Source organism: Erinaceus europaeus (genome assembly GCF_950295315.1).
Source record: "Erinaceus europaeus chromosome 6 unlocalized genomic scaffold, mEriEur2.1 SUPER_6_unloc_9, whole genome shotgun sequence".
NCBI classification, from domain to species: Eukaryota; Metazoa; Chordata; class Mammalia; order Eulipotyphla; family Erinaceidae; genus Erinaceus; species Erinaceus europaeus.
In genome coordinates this window covers 57505-64795 of record NW_026647189.1, presented here as the reverse complement: position 1 = coordinate 64795, position 7291 = coordinate 57505, and the positions used below count along the sequence as shown (strand labels likewise).

At 42.1% G+C, this 7291-nt stretch overlaps 1 non-coding gene across 1 annotated transcript; it reads right to left on the bottom strand.

The window, feature by feature from the left end:
- Positions 1-6968: 6968 nt before the first annotated feature.
- On the bottom strand, positions 6969-7075 carry LOC132536235 (U6 spliceosomal RNA). The gene has a single exon (XR_009547893.1). It is a non-coding gene; the product is annotated as a U6 spliceosomal RNA (small nuclear RNA).
- Between the last annotated feature and the right edge of the window lie 216 nt (positions 7076-7291).

Genomic DNA, 7291 nt, shown 5'->3' with positions numbered 1-7291 from the left:
TTTCCCCCTTTTTGTTGCCCTAGTTGTTGCAGCCTCATTGCGGTTATTATTGCCATTGTTGACATTGCTTTGTTCTTGGATAGGACAGAGAGAAATGGAGAGAGAAGGGGAAGACAGAGAGAGGGGGAGAGAAAGATAGACACCTGGAGACCTACAACACCGCCCGTGAAGCGACTCCCCTGCAGGTGGGGGCCCAGGGGCTCGAACCAGGATCCTTACGCCAGTCCCTGCGCTTTGCGCCACGTGCGCTTAACCCACTGCGCCACCGCCCGACCCCCTCCTCTCGTCATTTCTGTCTGTCCTATCCTACAATGATGACATCAGTAACAACAACAACTACAACAGGGGATTTGGTTGGTAGTGCAGCAGGTTAAGCACAAGTGCGCAAGCAGAAGGATCACCATGTGGATCCCGGTTTCAGCCCCTGGCTCCCCACCTGCAGGGGAGTCGCTTCACAGGCAGTGAAGCAGGTCTGCAGGTGTCTATCTTTCTCTCCCCCTCTCTGTCTTCCCCTCCTCTCTCCATTTCTCTCTGTCCCACCCAACAAAACAACAATAACTACAACAACAACAACAAAAAAAACCAAAGGGCAACAAAACCGAATAAATAGATATTTAAAAATAAAATAATAACAACAATAAAACAAGGGCAACAAAAGGGAATAAATAAATAATTTTTTTTAAAAAGCGGGGAAAAAGGGAACTGAGCAGTAGCTCAGCCAGTTAAGCCAAGTGGGGCAAAAACGCAAGGCCTTCTGAAGGATCACAGTTCGAGCCCCCAGCTCCCTGCTTGTAGGGGAGTTGCTTCACAGGCAGTGAGGCAGATCTACAGTTGTCTTTCTCTCCCCGTCTGTCTTCCCCTCCTTTCTCAATTTTTCTCTGTCCTGTCTAACAAGGATGACATCAATACTAATAAATACAACAACAATAAAAAAGGGCAACAAAAGAGACTATATAAAAAATAATATAAAAGAAAGGCAAAACAAACACTGAAATGCCCAGCAGCATATGGCTAGCAGGCATCTCTAGGTGATACTGACAGTCACTCCAGTGAAGATGTTGTAACTAGGGCGACACAGGGGTCTTGCTGCTGTCCTGTGGTCCACTGTGGGCTCCCCGGCCCCTAAGTACTGCACAGATGGGGGGCACTGAGCTGTGCCCAGAGCCAGCATGGATGGGCCCCGCAGTATCACCAGGACCACATGCATCTGCATGAACTGGGACCGCTGCCAGGTGGCTTCTTTGCACCATGTATGCTTAACCTGTTGTGCTACCACCAGGCCCCGAAATTTGATTCCTTAATAAATCAAAGATACAGTAAGCACATTCAGTAATATTACCTTAATATCTTGGACTTCATATCCTACCCTGTGGTCAGTGACTCTCTTCTGGGTAAAATTGTAGGTCCGAATTCTTTCTGACTGGGCTCCTGTTCCAACCTGTGCAGAGATAGAAAGGAATTCACATTTTAACACAATCACTATCTTTACTATAATGGAAAAGGCACTTGTAAATTTTCTTCTAAAGATTTCTATTTCTGAAGGTCAGACACATACAATTGACAAGAGCAAGAGCAGAAGGAACTTAATTGTTTAAGACTCTTGTTATCTCAGGTTTACTTATGGAGTAAGAGTGTTTCTTTTTCTTTTGCCTCCTGCACTACAAATCCACTGCTCCTGGAGGCCATCCCCCCCGTCCTTTGTTGTTCTTTTTGTTTATCATTGTTGCTGGATAGGACAGAGAAATTAAGGGTGGGGGGGAGACAAGGAGTAGGAGAGAAATACAGACACCTGCAGACCTGCTTCACTTCTTGTGGAGTTACATCCCTGCAGGTGGGGAGCTCAAACCAGGATCCCAAACCCTAACCTTAAGCTTTGTGCCATGGGTGCTTAACCCGCTGGCTGCACTACCACCCAGCCCCCAAGAGTGCTTCTTCAGTAGTTCCAGTTCCAATCAAAGCCAAATTATCAGTGGTCTGGGAGAAGGAGGCAGAGTGGATAAAGTACAGGATTCTCAGGCATGAGGTCCCAAGTTCAATTCCCAGTGCCACATATACCAGAGTAACGTGCAGATTCTCCCTGCTCCTCTCTCTCTCATTAATGAATAAATAAGATCTTTAGAACAAAAGAAAAATATCTCTGAAGATGGGTAGGTTGCACCATGGAAGAAATTAGAGTTTCTAAATTGTAGGTCCTGAGTCCAATCCCAAGCACTGCATATGTTAGAGTGCTGCTTCTGTGCCCCTCTACCCCTTTCTGTAGTTCATGAAATTAAAAATAATTAAAAAGCTATATTTTACCCACATCAGTCCGTTCTCCAGCAAGTTTAATAATGTGTTAACTCAAACTTCTTTCTCAAGCTGTTTCTATTCAGGATTTGTATCATAACTCTCTAAAGAGAAAATTGGTTTAAAGGTCATTTTTTTTTTAATTTTTTTTTATTTATTTAAATTTTTAATTTAAGAAAGGATTAGTGAACAAAAGCATAAGGTAGGAGGGGTACAACTCCACACAATTCCCACCACCCAATCCCCATAACCCACCCTCTCCCATGATAGCCTTCCCATTCTCTAGCCCTCTGGGAGCATGGACCCAGGGTCGTTGAGGGTTGCAGAAGGTAGAGGGTCTGGCTTCTGTAATTGCTTCCCCGCTGAACATGGGCGTTGACTGGTCGGTCCATACTCCCAGTCTGTAAAGGTCATTTTTATGAAATTTTTTATGGAAATTACGATACTTTCAAGTTGTAAAATAAAACATATTATTACAAAGATTTATTACGACTCCCTGTGGGTTCAGAAATAAATAGCTCTGCCAAGACCATACTGCAAAGCGCAAGGACCAGCAGAAGGATCCTGGTTCTGGCCCCCAGCTCCCCACCTGCAGGAAAGGTACTTCACAAGCAGTGAAGCAGGTCTGCAGGTATCTGTCTTTCTCTCCCCCTCTGTCTTCCCCTCCTCTCTCCATTTCTATCTGTCCTATCCAACAACAACAACATCAATAACTACAACAATGTTAAACAAGGGCAACAAAAAAGGGAACATAAATTAATTCATTAAAAAAACCATACTCTAATATTTTCTACTTATAGAGTCTAAGGTCAAGGGGCAAGAAAGGGTTTTTCCCCCACTACATTTTTCGATATTTCCTAGATTTTGAATTACATATGTATGTAGTTTTATTCAAATGTGTAAGTTCTACTAAAGTGTATGTATCATTTAAATAAGCAAAGTATGTATACTCTTGTTCTCTTCAGATTGTATAAATATTTTGCCTCTTAAGTAAGCAAAGTATCATAATATTTTAAATTATAAAAAAATAAAGGCTGCCACTGTCTGGGAGTTTGTGCAGTGGATAAAGCTTTGGAGTTCTTAGGTGTGAGGTCTCAAATTTGGTCTCCGGAATCAGATGTGTCAGAGTGATGCTGTGGTTCTCCTTCTTCCTCTCCCCTATTTCTCTCATTAATAAATCTTTACAAACAAAAGTAAAACCTGAATGGTGTTGAAAGAGAATGTGGAAGCCCAAAATACCCAGATTTTCTAGTTATTTGCAATAAACCTTGTAGCATTTTAGGAAAAGTAGGTTGCATAACAGTAAGCATTATAGTAACTGTCACTAGTCACTTTGATTTAGATATCTTAGTTTTTCCTACTTTTGTCCTTTCCACTTTCCCTACCCTTGCTTGAGCCTGCAGTAGTGTAAGTGACAGTGCAAATGATATATTAATCCCTTGCTTGCAAAGGTCTTAGATTGCATAGGAGCATCAGTAGGTAGACTTGAAGGTAGGAATTCACATTTCCCAACCATTACTTCTTAGCAAACCCCTTCTGGCACAGACACAGAGAGCCTAAACATTCAAGTTATTTCTTATTCTCAATGGAGTATATTTTCTATATGTCCTGAGATATTTTTACTTGGTCAAGAATAATGAAATAACATTTTTAATATAAAGAAACCTTTAAAAAGTCTTTTTTCTTTTTGTTTGGTAAGAGAGAAAGAAATAGAGATGGAAAGGGGAGATAGAGTGGAAAAAGAAAGTGAGACACATTAAGATAGTGTTTCACTGCTTGTGAAGCTTCTGCCTGCAAGTGGGACGATCAAGGGCTTGAACATTGGTCCTCTCACACTATACATGTGCACTCACAAAATGACCTTTAAAAAAAGATGAATATATCGATGTATTTTAGTACAACAGTTTTATACTACATAATTCTACTACTGCCAACAGATGTTTTCTCCTTTTAAATTTAAAATGAAAAAAATGGGGTCCGGGAGGTGATGTAACCAGTGGAGTGAACATGTTATAATGCACAAGGACTAAGGTTCAAGCCCAAGATACAACCAGCTGAGGAGAAGCTTCACAAGTGGTGAGGCAGCGCTGCAGGTGTCTCTCTGTGTCTCCCCCTCTACATCTTCTGTTCCCTCTCAATTTCTATCCAGGAAATAATAAATGAATAAAATATACAGGGGCCAACAGTGGTGCATCTGGTTAAGCACAGAAATTTCAGTGCATAAGGAATCATGTTCAAGTCCCTGGACCCAGCTGCAGGGGGTAGGGGAAGCTTCACAAGTGGTAAAGCAAGGCTGCAGGTGTTTCTCTGTCTCTCTCCTTTTCTAACTCCTCCTCTCCTCCCAATTTCTCTGTCTGGGTCCAATAATAAATAAATATATTAATATATATATAAGAAAATTGACTTTAAAAATTAAAAAACATTAAATAGAAAAACTGGGATAAAGAGCATGTGAGAAACATCACAGTACCTGCCATCATGCCTGGTGCTCCCATGTTGTGTTAGGGCTCAACACCAAGTCTGCAAGCATGGTGATGTGATGTGCACTCTACTGGGGGAGCAAGGTCTGGACCCCTTCGTTTATTTATTTTTATGGATAGGGCACCACTCAGAACTTCTGTATGTTGGGGATCAAACTTGGGGCCTCCTGCATGTGCAGTATGCAATTTACCAATAAGCTATCTCTCAGTTCAATGCTTACAATTTTGAGATAGAGACCTAAGCACAGATCTACTATCCACTGAACTTGGCTTGCTGTATCTGTGTTGCTGTTCAGTGGTGCCAGGAATCAAGCCCAGGGACTCCCATATGTAAGGCATGTGCAGAGTGACTCTTCGAAGAGTTGTTAAGTGATTCTACTAAATAAATCTTATCTGCAGTGTCCTGAGAGGTGGTACAGTGAATAAGACATTGGACTCTAAAGCATGAAGTTCTCAGTTTAATCTCTGGCATTGCATAGGTCACAGTGATGCTCTGGTTCTTCCCTTACTCCTTCTCATTAATAAATAAATATTTTTTTCCTTTCCATTTTGTTGCCCTTGTTGTTTTATAATTATTGTGGTTATTATTATTGTTGTTATTGCTGTCATTGTTTGTGGATAGGACAGAGAGAGAGGAGGGGAAGATAGAGAGAGGGAGAGAAAGATAAGACATCTGCAGACCTGCTTCAGCACTTATGAATCGACCCCCTGCAGGTGGGCAGCCAGGGGCTCAACCCAGGTTCCCTACACCAGTCCTTGTGATTTGCACCACCTGCACTCAACCTCCTGCACTACCACCTGACCCCCACCTTTCTTTCTTTCTTTTTTTCTTTCTTTCTTTCTGTCTGTCTTTCTTTCTCTCTTTCTTTCTTTCATTTAAATGTATATATATATTACCTGCAGTCTTTTGGCATTTTGCTGTTGACACCTGTCTTTCTCTATAATCTTCTGGTAAAGCCTACCTCGAAGCACATGCAGAGCAATTTCTTTGTTTTTTATCTGGGAGCATTGTTGCTGGCATTCAACTACAAGCCCTGGAAAATTACCAAGACCAAAGACAGATGGGACTTCCCACAAGGCAAACTTAAACAGAACTAAGATGTTTAAGACAAGAAAACATGAATCAGGAAATTACTACAAAAGATTAAGAACATTTTAGATTTAACAGGCTTTAGAAATGATACCTAAGGGAGCCAGACAGTAGCACAGTGGGCTAAGCCCACATGGCACAAAGAGCAAGGACCGTTTAAGATCCTGGTTCAAGCCCCCTGCTCCCCACCTGCAGAGGAGTCGCTTTACAGGTAGTAAAGCAGGTCTGCAGGTGTCTCTCTGTCTCTATTCCTCTCTATCTCCCCCTTCTCTCTCAATTTCTCTCTGTCGCTATCCTATAACAAACAAAAAAAAAGATACATAGATTGCTTTATGGAAAACTGGGAATTGTTATGCAAGTACATACATAACTTTTTTATTCATAAAAGAGAATGAGAGCATCATTATGGTACATGCAATGCCAGGAATCAAACTCAGGACCAGAAGGCAGCTCAGGGGGTAAAGCACATGCTTTATGTAGCATGTGGCTGGGGGTCTGATCCTCCACACTGCAAGTGCACACCACAGGCAGGCAATGGGAGGGACTCCCTGCATAGAGGAGCAGTGCTTTGCATGTCTCCCTCTCTTAAAGGATACAGAATGTAGACTGGCGGGGAGGCTTCTCAGCTGTCCCATGCAGGTGCAAGGTTCTGGGTGGGATTGATCCCCAGGCACAATATTTGAGAAAAATTTTTAAAAAGTCTTCGTGTTACTTAAAAGATGTACAGTTAAGAGAACAATATTACCATGATTTTTTTCAAAAAAGCCAATCTGCAGCGCTGGAGGCTGGCACAATGGTTGGAGTTTTGTACTCAAGCATGAGGTCCTGAATTCTACCACCAGCATCACATGTTACAGACAGATGCTACAGTGTTTTCTCTCTCTCTCTCTCTCTCTCTCTCTCTCTCTTTCTCCTCCCTTTCTCCCTCACTAATTAATAAATCTTTTAAAAGAGCTCCAGCATATGTAGAAACAGGGTTCAGACAGACCTAGGATCCCACACATGCAAATCCAGACCTCTTACCACTGAACCACCTCCCAGCTTGCATTAACTGGATCTTTAAAAGATTTTAATTATTTATATGTGTACATATATTTTATAAACTTTTTTGAAAAAATATGGTACACTTCATGAATTTGTGTGTAATCCTTGAGCAGGGGCCATGATAATCTTCTCTGTATCATGCCAATTTCAGTATATGTACTATCAAAGCTAGGACTATATTATAATCTTATTTAAAAAGTGTTAAGAGACGGAGACAGTTGGAGTCGGGTGGTGGCACAGCGGGTTAAGCGCACATGGCGCAAAGCTCAAGGACCGGAGGAAAGATCGCGGTTCGTGGTTCGAGCTCCTGGCTCCCCACCTGCAGGGGAGTCCATTTACAGGTGGTGAAGCAGGTCTGCAGGTGTCTGTCTTTCTCTCCCCCTCTCTGTCT